Genomic DNA, 17,919 nt, shown 5'->3' with positions numbered 1-17,919 from the left:
GAGGGAGGGAGAGAGAGAAAGAGAAATATAGAAAGAGAGAGGGAGGGAGGGAAGGGGGAAGGGGGAAGAAAAAAACACCTCGCTGCCCGAGGCGCTGTCCGAAGTGCTGAGAGCACTGAATTCCGGAGTCCCTTTAGGATCGCGGGCGGCCCGAGAGGAAAGAACGGCGCAGGGTATGGAGCCCGTCCCCCCCCCCCCCCGGGCGGACGGCTCTCTTCGCGGTCTCTCCTTCCTCCCCTCACCGCTCCCCCCCCTTTCCCCCCTCCCCGCCTTCTCTTCCTTCTGCTTTTCTCGCGGAGGATCGGTGGCTTTGAGCGGGTGCACCTCCGGTCTCCGGTGCCCCCCCCCGCCCCGCGCACGCCAGAAAGCTCCTCTGGTCCAAGAAACCCAAAAGGGCCCCGAGGTGGAATCGAAACACGACCAAGCGCGATCCCCCCCCCCCCCCCTGCCGCCGCCAGCCGCCCCGTTTTCCCCTGCGCGGCGCCCGGACCGGGAGCGCACGTACCTTGAGCTCTTCGATCTCCAGATGGGGCGGTGAGCGGTCCATAAAGCGAAGCCGGAGGACCCGGAGGCCAGCGGGCGAGCCAAGGCGGGAGGCGCGAGCAGAGCGGAAAACCCCCTCTCGAAGTTGTGCCAATCGCTCGCTGGGGGGGACCCGAATCTCGAAGAATAATCGCGCATCTATTCTAGGCTCCCCGGTTGCCAGCCCAAAACTCCCCGCCGCCTCCTCTCAAAATCCCGGCTGCTGCTCGGCTGGGTTGCCTTTCTCTCGGCGGCTCCTTCCACAGTCCCCGATGATGGGCGGGAGGTCGGCTGAGCGATCCTAGATCCCCTCCGGCAGCCCCTCGGTCCTTCCCGGCCGTCCCCTCCCCTCCTCGCCGGGCCTGTCTGCTTAGAGATCTCCCTCCCCGGTTAAAAGCGACAGGTGATCTTTGCTGCCCGCGAGCCGGGGATCCTGTCCTGGCGCGAAGCGAAGGGGCGGAGGAGGGCAGGACCGGGCGAGCCGGCAGAAGGCGGCGGAATCACGCCGGGCAGGCTCGGGGCGAGGGAAGCTTCCGCCAACGGCCAATCGGCTGCCTCCGAAGGCAAAAGGCGGCGCGGCTCCCCGGTCTTCCCTGGACGGCATCAATGCAGCAAAACCGCCAGGCTCCCACCGTCTCCTCCCGCGAAAGAGCGCGAGCGTCTGGGCAGCCCCGGCGCAAGGTGTCGGAGCCTCCTCCTCCTCCCTCCCCTGCCAGCTTTAAGGCAGCGGCGGCGTCCACGTTTCCCGGGCCGAGCGACGTGGATCCAAGTCCTGCGGAGACGCTCTTGGAGCCGAAGGAGGGATTCGGGATGGCTGCTCCCCCCCTTTTTTTCCCCCTATCTCTCTCTCGCGCGCGCTTCTCTTCCCCAGGATAAGCAACCCGGCCGCTGGAACGGGAAGGAGGGAGGGAGAAAGCGAAGGAGGGGGAGAAGGGAGTGGAAGAGAGAAGGGGAGGAGCGGAGGAGGAGGAGGAGGAGGCGAAGGAAGAGGAAGACGGGAGGAAGAAGAAGAAGAAGAAGAGGAAGACGAAGACGAGGAAGAGGAGGAGGAAGAAGAGGAGGGGCAGGAGGAAGAGCAGGAGGAAGAGGAGGAAGAGACAGAGGAGGAGGAAGAGGAAGGGAAGAGGAAGGAGGGAGGGAGGGAGGGAAGGGAGGAAGGAAGGAAGGAAGGAAGATAGGAAGGAAGGAAGGAGAAGGAGAAGGAGAGAGAGAGAACGCCGGGATGGACTCGCTCGTGCAGGCTATGGCGAAAAGGGTTCCCAATGGGGAATTCTTGCCCGACGAGCAAGAGCGGCGATGTGTGTGGGGGGGGGGGACTCCCCTCGCTTTCCCTCCCCTTCTCTGTTTTACTGTGCTTCACCACCAGATGACCGACTTCACTGGGCGCCTCGCAGGGCCAGCTCGCAGGGGATCTCTCGCCTCTGTCAAAAAGCAACATTTCCTTTCCCGACAAACGCTCCTTTCCTACCCCCCCTCCCTACTGCGCCGTGGGGTCCTAATTCCCCTCGCACAAAAGCTACTTCGGAGGCTTCGTGGACAAGGCATTAGAAGGCGGACGCCTCGGGCTTTCTTGGTCCGCGGAGCGGGCAAGAGGCCGGGCGAAGAAGCTCAACTAGCTTAGTTCCTTTGGAATTGTCCTGCAGAGCAAGTCTTGGCTCTGCGTTGTAGGAGAAGAGGGGGGGGGGGGGGGAGAGAAATGGGAGATAGTATTTCAAGAACATTTGTTAATTTGGAAAATTTGTCAATAGGACTGTGACTAGCACCAGCCACTCTGTGGATATGGTTGTGTGATGGTAATTCATGGGTGAAATTCAAAACATTTATTAGTTTTGTTATCGTAGCGATTTCCCTTTATTCCCAATCATCTGAGAGCTCCTGTCCTTCAGCACTTAGAACAGTATTTCTTTAGCAGACTTTTTAAAAAAATATGGATTGTGGTGTGCTTTAAAAAAATAGAATACAATAGAATAAACAAAAACATTGTTTGTTAGGTTCCTTGATTGTCCAATGGCAATGAAGATCTGGGCCCTGAACAAATGGTTAAATATAAAACAAAGTTGAACTGAGGAAGTTCCTGTTATTCTCAATTATTTGGGCTACACCACAAAACCTTTATTCTTTCGCTTAGCATTTTAGCTGGTTTCAGTCTATTTGTAAAAGGATTTCTGTACTGTAGGATTTACTTATGATTGGATGCTTACTCATTTTGGCACCTACAGAGTACAATAAAATTTAAGAAGGATGGAGCAAAAGATTTCAACTGAAGTTCCAACTGAAGCATTTTGTCTTCTGTCAAGCATCTTGCTGAAATCATGATCTCACTTGGCATTTAACCATGGCGCAAGTATGTTCTAGCAACATTTTTTTCTGTTTTGCCTCTAGCTATTGCTTTTATCTTGTCCTTAACCTATGAGTGAGGCCACCATAAATTGTTTTCTTCACCTCTACTAAGATTCAGCAAGTACTGTACTGTTTTCTCCTTTATACAAACACCATCTAAGACAGCTTCAAATATACAAAGGCCATTATCTTGGAGGGAAGTCTAAAATGATTGGCAATGTCTAGGAACAGAGACAACAGAGGTAGGATGAGGTTGACAAAAGGAGCAGCAAGTTTCTTGCTAAAAGGTGTTTTTGTAGACTTAAGTCTGAATGGAGAGCATATCGATTCAACCTGGGCTAACATCTATGGGACATATACCATCTATGGTTCTGTGCAGGATCAACAAACAAGAATTCTGATGCGGCTATCACTCTGTAAGCATCTTTGGGCAAACTCCCTTCCATTCCACCAAGTGCTGTAGGCACTTATTTGTTTATTTATTTTTTAAAAGAAAAAAATAACAAGCCTGGCCACCAGGAATGCTTCAAAATTAGTATTTATCTTTTGGTTTCATCATGTGGTTGAATTTTTGGAAGGTTAAATTGCTACTCATCATTCATGGCCCCCATTCCAGTGGTTGTATTTTCAAAATTCTCAAGCTCACTATTGCCCATATTAGACTGAAAAGTGGACCATTACAGTAGAGAAATGTGTGAACTGTTAGTTACAGAAGGGGGACATATTTCTCAAGGAGACAGTGGTAATTGTGAAGGTTATGATGGTGCATGCTCCTTAAAAGATTATCATTCAGTATTGTGTACACCAAGTGCCATAGATCTCCAGGATTTCAGACAAGGTTCTTTCACAGGTCAGTTTCTGGGGATTTAACTTCAGGATTTCTACTTACAGGCTCATTCTTCATAACAGAGCACTCCACAGAGAGAAGCGCTTTAGGGTAAGACTATGGAGCTATTTGCATTTTTTGCCCCACAATAAGATTCCACAGTTCTTACTTTCTTTAAATTCTCAAAAATTATAATTAACATGATTAACGGGAGATCCATGAGTCCTTGGAGGTGAGCGGCATACAAATCCAATAAATAAATAAATGACCTCCATTAGATGATGAACTGCACTAGGCAACTTTGTATCTGTCAGTCCATTGTCCCTTCCTGTGTACTACCTTAAGCTTTCAGAGACAAGGAACAATCATAATGATGATGATGATGACGACGACGACAACAACAACAACAAGAAGAAGAGCAGCAGCAACAACAGAGTTGGAAGGGACCTTGGAGGTCTTCTAGTCCAACCCCATGCTTGGGCAGGAGACCCTAGACTACTTCAGACAAATGGTTGTCCAACATCTTCTTCAAAACTTCCAGTGTTGGAGCATTCACAACTTCTGGAGGCAAGCCGTTCCACTGATTAATTGTTCTAACTGTCAGGAATTTTCTCCTTAGTTCTAAGTTGCTTCTATCCTTGATTAGTTTCCACCCATTGCTTCTTGTCCTATCCTCAGGTGCTTTGGAGAATAGCCTGACCCCTTCTTCTTTGTGACAACCCCTGGGATATTGGAACACTGCTATCATGTCTTCCCTAGTCCTTCTTTTCATTAAACAAGATGTACTCAGTTCTACAGTTGCCTAATCATCTTTATTGCTCTTCTCTGCATTTTTCTAGAGTCTCAACATAATTTTTACATTGTGGTGACCAAAACTGAATGCAATATTACAAGTATGGCCTTATCAAGGCCTTATATAGTGTTATTAACATTTCACGTGATCTTGATTCTATCCTTCTATTAATGCAGCCTAGAATTGTTTTGGCATTTTTTGGCAGTGCACTACTGGCTCATATTTAAATGGTTGTCCACTAGGACTCCAAGATCCCTCTCACAGTTACTACTGTTGAGCAAGTTACCACATATACTATATCTGTGCAATTTGGGTTTTTTGCCTAAATGTAGGCAACATTTGCTTTACTTTTTTTACCATTGAATTTCATTTTGTTTGATAGCGCCCAATGTTCAAGTCTGTCAAAATACTTCTGTATCTTGAGCCTATCTTCTGGAGAGTTGGCTATTCCTGCCAGTTTGGTGTCATCTGCAAATTTGATGAGTTCCCCATCTATCCCTTCATCCAAGTCATTGATGAAGAGATTGAAGAGTCCTGGGCCTAGAACAGAGCCTTGGGTTTCTCCATTGCATATTTCCTTCCATGTAAATGCAGTTGAGCATCTACGGTTATGAATGTTGAGCATCAATTGTTATGAATGTAGGAATGCATGCATGAATGAATGAATGTTCTGCCGGGCTCTCTGGTAGGAGCCTCCCAAAAATTCAAGGGTACAAATTTCACACACACACACGTTTGACAATTCAAAACAATGTTCTTTATCACAAAAGTCAAAATAAACTAAGCACTCTTTTTGTATTGCAAAGAGCACTTGTCCCAAAACAACTGGGTAGTCTGTACAATTTCCCTTAAGCAGTCATTAAGTACTTAGCTAGCAGCTGTGAAGAAACTTCACACCCCTTCTTCTTCCAACGAAGTGAGACACACACACACATACACGTTGCTCTGCTTTGGTTTCAAAGGCGTGAAAAATCAACAAACAAAGTCCAGAAAACAGCAACACAGGATTCCTGAAGAACTGCGATCAGATACTCTTCCACAACGGCCAAACCCACATGCTGCTATTTATAGCAGCAGCCCTAATTACTGGAGCCCCACCTGAACACAGGTGGCCTCTCTTATCTCCTGTAATATGTCCTTACTTGGTCTCTTCTATGCATAATTCTGCGCTTGCGTGGGTCCAAGATGTCTTCATCCGAATCAATGGAAGATAATGGAGATTGACTGCCTGGGCTGTGTGCCAAGCCCCCCTCTTCCAAGTCACTCCCACCTTCTTCATCCAAGGAAACTAAACTCTGAACTGACTCTGTCGGCAATAACACAGGCCTATGACATGTTGAAGTTTCCCCTGCATCCACCTCCACATTCCCTGGGGAAGGAGCTGGGCCAGAGCCAACCACAACAAATGAATATTATTTAGAAGATCTGTGCCAATCCTCAAATAGGTGTTTTGCTTTTATCAACACTTATGTGCTCCTTTCAAGCTATTCCATGAAGCTAAAGTAGCAGAGTCTACCTGTGGATTGTTGTCAAGGCCTGAATGAAGCTGCTGTTTTTCTGACCTTCAGGGCTCATGCATGGACTCAAATTACTTCCAGTGTATTGAAGCAAAGATTAATGATGTAATCCAACAGTGGCAAAATGGAGTTGTCCTCATCAGAATAGTTCCCTCTCTGATTTTAAAATTATTAATTATCATTGCTGGCTTGTAAGGAACCGCTGATTTATAAAATGTTAAGTGTGAGTTCTTGTAGTGATTTCATATAGTCTTCATCATAACATCAATGAGCCGACATGGCGCAGCAAGTAGAGTGCTGTACTGCAGGCTACTGAAGCTGACTGTAGATCTGTAGGTCAGCGGTTCAAATCTCACCACCGGCTCAAGGTTGACTCAGCCTTCCATCCTTCCGAGGTGGGTAAAATGAGGACCCGGATTGTGGGGGCAATATGCTGGCTCTGTTAAAAAGTGCAACTGCTAACATGTTGTAAGCCGCCCTGAGTCTAAGGAGAAGGCCGGCATAAAAATCAATCAATCAATCAAAAAATCAAACAAACAAACAAACAAACAAGTAAACAAGTAAGTAAGTAAGTAAGTAAATAGGTAAATAAGTAAATAAGTAAATAGGTAAATAGGTAAATAGGTAAATAGGTAAATAGGTAAATAGGTAAATAAGTAAATAAATAAGTAAGTAAGTAAGTAAGTAAGTAAATCAATCAATCAATCAATCAATCAATCAGACCAACAACTAAACAATTGCCAGATCAAGAAACTGCCATAGAAGCCAACAGCAAACAACCCAGCCAAAGAATCTCTAAAACTACCCCTACCAACACTGACAGGCAAGGCACTAGAATACTGATATAAACTGCACCAAACTGTACTCCTTATTAGAACTGATGACGTTACCTAGTTTGTGTAATGAAAGGTCTCCAAGAAAACAAGCAAGATAAGAGAGCACCAAGGACCCCATAAGCCATGTCCTATTAAACAAGATTTATGAGTAATTGCTGAAAATGAAAGGTGACATTCCTATCATTTAAATTTTTTTAAAACACACACATAAAAGTTATTGTGTAAATGTTAGAATAGATACATTTAAAAAAAAAAAAAAACCACAGACACTTCATTTTTATTGAAATTCTTTCTGGGTGTGACATGGCCCTTTCCTTTAGATGAACATTTCAGCCAATGTATCAATTGACCTTTCTCACAAATTAAATGTAATTCTATTATCCAAAGGACTGCCTGTCTCTGATCTAAAGGGCCTTGCTTGATGCAAGAATTGAAATAATCACATGATTAGGTGAAATAATCACAGCTCTTAGAAGTGTGACCCTCTCTTTAGAGATGAGGTGTCACTCAGGTCAAATATGTGTTTTAGAAATGGAAGATTCTACATTGTATTCCTAACATATTCAAGGAAGGTTTTCTGCACAAACCAATGCTTTTGAAGCTCTATATTGCCTGCGGTTCAGAAATGTCAAACAACTACAATGCTTTGTGTTGCTGTTGTTTTTTTCAAAAAGTGGTAAAATATGCAGGTGTGATGTAGCCTTTGTGTTTTGTTCAAAACAAACCCCTTTCTAAAGTTTATTAAAATGTTTATTCCATCCCTCTTTTTTAGAGGCAGTTTATATGAATAGGGTATATACTGTGAATCAAGGTGCACTACACAATGATTTTTGAAGTCCAATACTTTGTGGAGTGATACTCCCGAAAATATGCGACACCATAAGGGGTTTTTTTATATGTATTTAATTGTAATTAAGTGCAAATTAAAGTTCATATTGTCAACATGTTTACTATGTGTTCTGTCGAGCTCTCTGGTAGAATCCTCCCGAAAATGCACAGATACAATTTCAGACACACACACGTTTGAAAATTCAAAACAATCTTCTTTATACTGAAAATGTAAATAAACGAAGCACTCTTTTGGTATAGCAAAGAGCACTCGTCTCCAAACAAACTGGTAATTTGTACAAGTCCCTTATCAGTTCTGTGATACTTAGCTTGCAGCTGTGAGGCAATTCACAGTCCTTCTTCCACAAAGTGAAACACACTTTGCTCTGGTTTAGTTTCAAAGCTGGGAAAAATCAGCACACAAAGGTCAAAGTCAGCAAAGCAGGCATGAAACACAATGATCACAATGGCCAAACCCACAGGCTGCTATTTATAGCAGCCTCACTAATTACCACAGCCCAACCCAACCACAGGTGGCCTCATTTTCTTTGATAATAATCTCTCAGTTGTTGCTGCCTATGCATAGCTCTCCACATGCATGGCTGTATCATTAACTCTTGTTCCGAATCCAAGGAGGAGCTAGATAATTGATCTCCTTCTGAGCTCTCTGCCCCACTCTCCTCCTCCCTATCACTCATGTCTTCTTGGTCAGTGGAGCCTTCATCATCAGATTCCACCGGGAGCAAAACAGGCCTGCGGCATGTGGATGTCTCCCCGACATCCACAGTCCTTGGGGGCAGGAGCTGGGCCAGAGCCCAGCACTATACAACACTATGTATTTAAGAATATTCTTCTTCCCACACTTTGAAAATTACAGTTCAGAATCTATTTGGGGAACAATACTTTGGGAACAACAGACAAATTTGGGGGTCACAGAAGGTCCCAGGGCCCCCAGATTTTTAATTGTATACCTGCTGCCATACAGATTTTCAAGCATAAATCCTTTAGAGCAAAACAGATTCGGAGACAAAGAGGTTAGGCTAAAAGCAAAGCAGTTTTGCTCAAAGGGGATATTCTATTTTTGTTCTCTTTTTTTAACTGCAAACATACACATGAAACACTGATTAGGAAAGGGTTGGAATTTAGGAACCAGTTTCCTGGACTGAAATTATGAAAGATCACTCAAGGAGATTAGCTAAATTTAACCACCAGTTCCATTTAAACATTTAAAAAAGATTTCTTATTTTGAAGAGAGACATTGTAAAGGATGTAAAAATATTGAAAGAACATCTAATAAAAATGCAATGATAGCTAAAATTCCTCTCTAAAAGGTATGTACAACTTCTAATAAAACTTCTCCCGCTTCTATATGGCTGGGCTTCCATATGGCTATAATGAGCTTTTAGTGAAATACATCATATCCAAGCTGGCAAATGGAAGAGCCATTTGAACATCTCAAGTCAGTTTGAAACTTTAGGAACATCCCCCCCTCCCCCCCCCAATCTACTCTGGACAAATGCTATTTCCACCATGGAGTACTTTGCTTGATAATTTAATTTTGATCTAAATGGATTTCTTAATAGAAGAGATTTGCTGAATCATACTGAAGGGACATCCACTTGAGTTTGAAAGCAGCCCTGGTCCTCTGTGATACCTGAGATTGAATGCATTTCAGAGCTAAATAAATTTACTTCTGCCTCAGTTGTAGCATTTTGAAAGTGATATTAAAACGACTGCTCCTTTTAAACTGTTATGGCTCTATGGAATTTTTCAACAGTCTGTTTACTCAAATGCAGGGAATTCTTGCCTCAAGATGTCTTCATATGCCATAATTGGAGTCTTTCCAAGGAATGATGACTTCATGGTTGTTCTCACATTGCTTGGATTATTATGATTGAATTTGCTTGATTTTTTTGGGTAAATTATCGTGTGAATTCAATTCAATTCAATTCAATTTATTAGATTTGTATGCCGCCCCTCTCCGAAGACTCGGGGCGGCTCACAACAGTAATAAAACAACATTATAGTGAAACAAATCTAATATTAAAAGAAGCATATAAAACCCTATCATATTAAAAAGCAAACAGCACGTACATACCAAACATAAATATAAAAATATAAAAAGCCTGGGGGGAAAGTTGTCTCAACTCCCCCATGCCTGGCGGTATAGATGGGTCTTCAGTAATTTATGGAAGACAAGAAGGGTGGGGGCAGTTCTAATCTCCGGGGGGAGTTGATTCCAGAGGGCCGGGGCCACCACAGAGAAGGCTCTTCCCCTGGGGCCCGCCAAACGACATTGTTTAGTCGACGGGACCTGGAGAAGGCCAACTCTGTGGGACCTTATCGGTCGCTGGGATTCGTGCGGAATGCACATAATATGAAGTCAAAATATGTAATTTGGAAGGAAGGAAGCAGCAATCTATTTAATGTCCACTCTATCTGGATTGGGGAATTACCAGATGTTTATTTCATCAGACACATGGCAGCTTGAGGATGGAGGATTGTTTTATATTTATATATGGTTTTTTAAAAAGAAACTTTCAGAGTAGGTGTTTTTTTTCCCTTTTTTTCAGCATATGAGGTCCATGAAAGATGATCTTCCAAATGCTTTTGAGAGATCAGGGAAGAATAAAAAAAAATTTCCAGGCTTCGTATCCATTACTAGTAAAGGCCAATTAGAGGAAAAATCAAGAAGGCAGAGAAAGAACATCTCCACTCTTTCCATTCCATACTTTGGGATCCTGGAACTGGACCTGAAATTTCACCAAAAGACTTAGAAAATTGTGTTCTTTTCTTGGTTAATGGGGAATACTATCCATTGTAAGCCTTACAGAATTTCTCTGCCTCTTGAAGAAATTAAATAGAAAATATTACTATGTATTCATAGTTTGCATTGGAAGGGACCCTGTGGGTCTTCTAGTCCAAACCTTCTGCTGGTGCAGAAGACCCTATACCATCCCATATATATGGCAGACCAGTCTCTGTTTGAAGGTCTCCAGTGTTGGGGCATTCACAACCTCTGCAGGCTCTCATCCTCAGAAAGTTCTTCCTTATTTCTAGGTTGAATCTCTCCTTGGTCAGTTTCCATCCATTGCTCCTTGTCTGGCTCTCTGGTGCTTTGGAAAACAGTGTGTTGGTATGTCTCGGTACAGCTAGGCTATGAGACCTTTGACATACACTGAGCAGAGAATTTTAACAGAGTGTGGATGTGTGTTAAAGCCAAAGAAATAAAGACACAGACTTAGTTAGGCTTAATAAGTACTATTTACATATATACAAAACAGAAACAATCCATAACAAGCACTAAGCCATACAATATAATAAGCACTAAGCAAACACACTCCCCTCTCAAGGCAAAGCAAAAGCGAATGAGCATTAAAGCATCATTGAGGGAAGGAGTACTGGCGCCCTCTTATGGTGAACCAGCTCAAAATATTTAAAGTGATAGTTCAAGAGACTACAATAGGTGGTTTACAATGGCAAACCCTAACAACCATGTACCTTGCACTAACACAGTGTAACTCCCCTCCTCACTGTGGCAGCCCATCAAGTATTTGTAGACTACTATCATGTCCCCCTTGGATCTCCTCTTCACTAGACTATCCACGCCCAGTTCCATGCCCTGGAACTTTTCCTTGTATGTTTTGGTTTCTAGTCCCTTTTCATTCTGGTTGCCCTCTTCTGTGTTTTTTCCAGAGTTTCAATGTATTGTTTGTAGTGAGGAGCCCAAAAATGAATGCAGTACTCTAGGGGTGGTCTGATAAGGACATTATAAAGTGGTATTAGTACCTCTTTATTCCTAGATTGTATCCCTCTGTTGATGCAGCTTAAGATTGTGTTGGCTTTTTTGGCTGCCGTTGCACATTGCTGACTCATGTTTAGTTAGTTGTCTACCAATGCTCCTAGATCTCTCTCACAGTCACTTGTGTTGAGTGTGGTTTCCCCCAGTTTGTATGTATGTTTTGTTGTTGTTTTTTTACCTAGGTGTAGGATTTTACTTTTCTCTATGCTGAACATCATTTTGTTTGTTTGGGCCCATTGTACAAGTCTGTCTAGATCTTTCTGTATCCTGAGCCTATCCTCTGGGGAATTGGCTACTCCCACCAGTTTGGTGTCATCTGTGAATTTAATTAATTTCCCCTCTATTCCCTCCCCTAGGTCGTTGATGAATATGTTAAACAGTACTGGGCCTAGGATTGATCCCTTTGGTACCCCGCTGCCTCCCTCTCTCCGTGTGGACATAGACTCATTGAGGACTACTATTACCTTGCCTTTCTTTTGCTCTCAAACAGAACATATTATTTTGGAAGACTATTTCAAGCAGTTTTACATTACTCTGGTTTATATTTGATGTTTACATTAATGATTCTTTTGTTATTTAATTAAAAAAATAGTTATGGTAAAATATATAGTTCAATTAAAAAACCTACGCTCATTACCAAATCTGTGGGGTCATAATTAATTGTTGATTTCATAACCCAGCTAAATGTATGGCTCAGAAAAAGCCCTTTTAAGGAATAAGGACATTCTTTAGCTTAGCTTTTGGTCCGGCTGCCTTGTTAGCTGAAGAAATCTTTGAGAAGTAAAATCACTCAGTCTATCTGGCAGTAGAATATCTCTGAGGAGCAACAGTTTATCATGGAAGCTACTGCTACTCTTTCAAATGCATAAATAATTTCTCTATTCAGCAGTATAGATTGAGGGCATAATCAAGTCTTAATGCTGAAGGGAAATATTTCTCAGAAATGGAGCCTGGAATGGGGCCATTTTCCATAATCTATCTGAGACATTGTCCTGTAACTGTTACAAGAGAGCAGCTATACTTTTTCCATGTTCCTCTATGACTCTTATCCATACTGAGGATTTCTTTAAACACCTTGAGGCAGACAAATGTTTGTACAGACATTTTCATTTTCATGAATCCATATCTCACCAGTGAGCAAGATGGTTCAATGAGGCAAATGGGACTATCCATATTGTTCACAAGTTGTACGCACACCAATAATGATAAATTATCAAGATAATTATAAATGATCACTCCTTTACAAGATGTCCCTCAGCTTGGCTCACAGAGCTCAATGTAACAGAAGATGTTCCACCTGCAAAATTTATTAAGGAATCAAATGTAGGAATTTGCAGAAAGAAGCATCACATGATTTCTGAAATAAAATTGCATCAGTTATTTGTTCCTAAATAACTTCAAATATGAAGTATAAACAACTAAGTAAATGCTAGATTAGGAAATGATGAAGATTTGGGACCAATCTCAGACTGGGCCATCTTTACTTTGCAGAAATACACTATAGATAGATCTATTAGTATAAAAACCAATATAACGCCAGGCTTGAGGTGTTAATTATCTATTTCTGGGGTGGGATTCTACCAGTTCAGACCAGATCACCCAAAACAGTAATGACCCGCCGGTGACATCATGATGGTATCATGGATCCAATTTGGTAGGTCCCTCTCTGTGGGCACTGCCATCTTTTTCCAAATTTTTTTCTCTTACTGTATTGAATTTTTTTCCTCTGCTGCTGTTTGTAAAAGGGCCCTCCCACCCTTCCCCAGGTTTATACTTACCTTTTTTCCTTTGCCTCTGTTCTGTCGGACACTCTGGTAGAATCCTCCCAAAAATTCACAGGTACAAATTTCAGACACACAGACGTTTGAAAATTCAAAACAATGTTCTTTATAATGAAAATTCACTTAAACCAAGCCCTTTTTTGGTGTAGCAAAGAGTGAAACACACTTTGCTCTGGTTTAGTTTCAAAGCAGGGAAAAATCAGCACACAAAAAGTCAAAGTCAGTAAAACAATCACGAAACACAACAATCAGATAATCTTTCACAATGGCCAAACACACAGGCTGCTATTTATAGCAGCCTCATTAATTACCACAGCCTTACCCAACCACAGGTGGCCTCATTTTCTTCGATAATAATCTCTCAGTTGTTGTTGCCTATGCATCGCTCTCTTCATGCGTGGCTGTATCATTAACTCTTGTTCCAAATCCAAGGAGGAGCTAGATAATTGATCTCCTTCTGAGCTGTCTGCCACACTCTCCTCCTCCCTGTCACTCATGTCTTCTTGGTCAGAGGAGCCTTCATCAGTAGATTCCATCGAGGGGGGGAACAAAACAGGCCTGCAACATGTGGATGTCTCCCCCACATCCACAGTCTTTGGGGCAGGAGCAGGGCCAGAGCTAACCACAACAGCCTGAAGCACAGCTGATCAGCTCCTCAGCTGTGTTTCGGGCTGATTATAGCTACTGAACATGAGCGGAAGCAGAATTGCAGAAAGGGACAAAGTAGCTTGCGTGTGAAATGTTGAAATGTGAACCAAAGGCAAAGGTAAATGGAACCTACTCCTGATTTGTATGTATATTAAATTTTTCTTTGTGATTCTTGAATAACATTGTCTTTATTTTAAAACTAAAAATATTGTGCCTTAGTAAAAAGGATGATGATTACTCTCCTCCAATACACTTTAAACATAAATGATGTGTATTAAAGGCACCAGGAAGTTCTAAGTCTTCAGATAAGCCAATGGTGCAACTAAAACAGATACAGACAAGCTAACTCTTGCAAAAAAGTGAAAGCAGCAAATGTTAGATACCGTAGATCACCTGCTCCATTTCTATGTGCAAATATTTATCAGCCAACTTTTCAGATTCTAATCTCAGATCTCACAATAGCATGAAACTTGGAGGAATTGAACTTATTGATAACTCTCAATCTGTCAAAGACCTTGGAGTACTCATATCCAAGTACCTAAGTCCTAGAGCCCACTGCAACAACATTGCCAAAAAGGCTTTAAGAGTTGTTAACCTAATCCTTCACAGCTTCTTCTCTGGTAATTTTGAACTGCTAACAAGAGCTTACAAAACATTTGTCAGACCAATCCTAGAATACAGCTCGCCTGTATGGAACCCACATTGCATATCTGACATCAACACAATTGAGAGAGTCCAGAAATATTTCACAAGAAGAGTCCTTCATTCCTCTTCTCACAACAAAATACCTTACTCCGCCAGACTTGAAATTCTTGGTTTAGACAACTTACAACTCCGTCGTCTCCGTTCCGACTTAATTATAGTTCATAAAATCATATACCAAAATGTCCTACCTGTTAACGACTACTTCACCTTCAACCGCAACAACACACAAGCACGAAATCGATTTAAACTAAATGTCAACCGCTCCAAACTTGACTGCAAAAAATACGATTTCAGCAACAGAGTAATCAATGCCTGGAATACACTACCTGATTCTGTGGTTTCTACCCCAACCCCAAAACCTTTAACCTTAGACTATCTACAATTGACCTCTCCCCCTTTCTAAGAGGTCTGTAAGGGGCGTGCATAAGCGCACCACTGTGCCTACCATCCCTGTCCTATTGTCTTCTTTTGTTACTTTTTATCATTACTTAGCTAATGTTTTATTTGTACAAATTATCACCCTATAATTGTTTGACTAAATAAACAAACAAACAAACAAACAAATAAATAAATAAATCCTTCTGCCGCACGAATCCCAGCGACCGGTTAGGTCCCACAGAGTTGGTCTCCTCCGGGTCCCGTCAACTAAACAATGTTGTTTGGCGGGACCCAGGGGAAGAGCCTTCTCTGTGGCAGCTCCGACCCTCTGGAATCAGCTCCCTCCAGAGATTAGAACTGCCCCCACCCTCCTTGCCTTTCGTAAACTCCTTAAAACCCACCTCTGTCGTCAAACGTGGGGGAGCTGAAACATCTCCCCCTGCCTACATAGTTTTTTGTGTATGATATGACTGTATGTATGTTTTTATACATTGGGGTTTCTTGTTTTTTAGACTTTTTAAATGTATTATTGTTATTTTAGATTCTAACTATTAGATTTGTCATTATATATTGTTTTTATCATTGCTGTAAGCCGCCCCGAGTCTACGGAGAGGGGCGGCATACAAATCTAATTAATAATGATAATAATAATAATAACCATAGAAACATAGAAACATAGAAACATAGAAACATAGAAACATAGAAACATAGAAACATAGAAACATAGAAACAAACATAGAAACATAGAAACATAGAAAAATAGAAGACTGACGGCAGAAAAAGACCTCATGGTTCATCTAGTCTGCCCTTATACTATTTCCTGTATTTTATCTTACAATGGATATATGTTTATCCCAGGCATGTTTAAATTCAGTTACTGTGGATTTACCAACCACGTCTGCTGGAAGTTTGTTCCAAGGATCTACTACTCTTTCAGTAAAATAATATTTTCTCATGTTGCCTTTGATCTTTCCCCCAACTAACTTCAGATTGTGTCCCCTTGTTCTTGTATTCACTTTCCTATTAAAAACACTTCCCTCCTGAACCTTATTTAACCCTTTAACATATTTAAATGTTTCCATCATGTCCCCCCTTTTCCTTCTGTCCTCCAGACTATACAGATTGAGTTCATTAAGTCTTTCCTGATACGTTTTATGCTTAAGACCTTCCACCATTCTTGTAGCCCATCTTTGGACCCGTTCAATTTTGTCAATATCTTTTTGTAGGTGAGGTCTCCAGAACTGAACACAGTACTCCAAATGTGGTCTCACCAGCGCTCTATATAGCGGGATCACAATCTCCCTCTTCCTGCTTGTTATACCTCTAGCTATGCAGCCAAGCATCCTACTTGCTTTTCCTACTGCCCGACCACACTGCTCACCCATTTTGAGACTGTCAGAAATCACTACCCCTAAATCCTTCTCTTCTGAAGTTTTTGCTAACACAGAACTGCCAATGTAATACTCAGATTGAGGATTCCTTTTCCCCAAGTGCATTATTTTACATTTGGAAACATTAAACTGCAGTTTCCATGGCTTTGAACATAAATAAAATTAAATAAATAAATAAATAAATAAATAAATAGTCTTCCTTCTTTTCTTCCTTCCCTTCCTTCTCTCCTCTCCTCTCCCTTCCTTTCTTCCTGAATTTCCCAGCCTTGTTTTCACTAACTGAAACCAGATTCTAGAGTAATACTAAAAATACAGGAAAGAAAAAGTTCTTGCTATTCCTTATGCAACATGCAAAACCGTACAGGTATGAAGAATACGCTCTCTCCTCCCACCCCTTGCTAAATAAAATAGTGCCAAATCATGGCATTATCTTCCTGAAGGAGGTGGGAAGGAGCCTGACTCCTAATCAATCTGCTTGTGTCTCTCCTGTGTGTGTTTCTTTGAGTCAATGTTGGATGAGCATATATGATTCTGAACTTTAGTCAGTCTGCTTGTAATGTAATCCCACACTTTCTAAATTTAATTGTTCTATTCCCTAATAGACATGGACTTAGATTTAGTTTTACTTACTTTGGGATAGAGCAGCATAAAATCAATACAATTGTTTAACTGACAGTAACAAATGGGCCATATCAAAATACAGAATATAAAAAACCCCAGAAAGTTAATAAAATTGTATGCAAAAAATGGAATAGAAGGAACAGATTAAATAAAAATAGGTCACAAAAGAAAGCATCATGGCTGCATAAAGAACTCTCTGTGACAAATTGCACAGATACAGTATATGTGATACATTGCTCAATACTGTAGTAGTAACCATAGTTCCCTCTAAGCTGAGCAGTGAGCAATCGCTCACTTAAAAATCATCATCAACTCAGAGTTTTCCAAACCTGCCCAGAAGCCGAGAGGGAAAGAGTGAGAGGGAAGGAGAGAGAGAAGAAGAGAGGAAGAGAGGAAGAGAGAGAAATAGATAGAAAAAAGAGAGGAAGGAAAAGAGAAAGAAAAAGAATGGGAGTAAGGAAGAGAGAAAGAAAATCAAAATCTAGTTTGAAACTAGCTCAACTATTTAAGTGGCATTTTGATATTGATAGAGTTGCCCTGTTATGAGCTCACTGTTATAGACACACAGTACAGTATTTTATTTTGAAATTCTCTGAGGCAAAACAGGGTGGGTTTTTTATTTATTTGTTTGTTTGTTTGTTTGTTTGTTTGTTCATTTATTTATTATTTCTGTGCCGCCCAGTCCCGCTCAGACACTATACTTTTCCGCCCACCCCCCAAAAAATTAGAGGGAACACTGGTAGTAACTGTGAGAGGGACCTTGGGGTCCTAGTGGACAATCATTTAAATATGAGCCAGCAGTGTTCAGCAACTGCCAAAAAAGCCAACACAGCTCTAGGCTGCATTAATAGAGGGATAGAATGAAGATCACATGAAGTGTTAATACCACTTTATAAGGGCTTGGTAAGACCACATTTGGAATACTGCATTC

The sequence above is a fragment of the Erythrolamprus reginae genome, chromosome 7, assembly GCF_031021105.1.
Source record: "Erythrolamprus reginae isolate rEryReg1 chromosome 7, rEryReg1.hap1, whole genome shotgun sequence".
NCBI classification, from domain to species: Eukaryota; Metazoa; Chordata; class Lepidosauria; order Squamata; family Dipsadidae; genus Erythrolamprus; species Erythrolamprus reginae.
The sequence above is the reverse complement of the archived record's forward strand: the minus strand, read 5'-3'. Positions refer to the sequence as shown.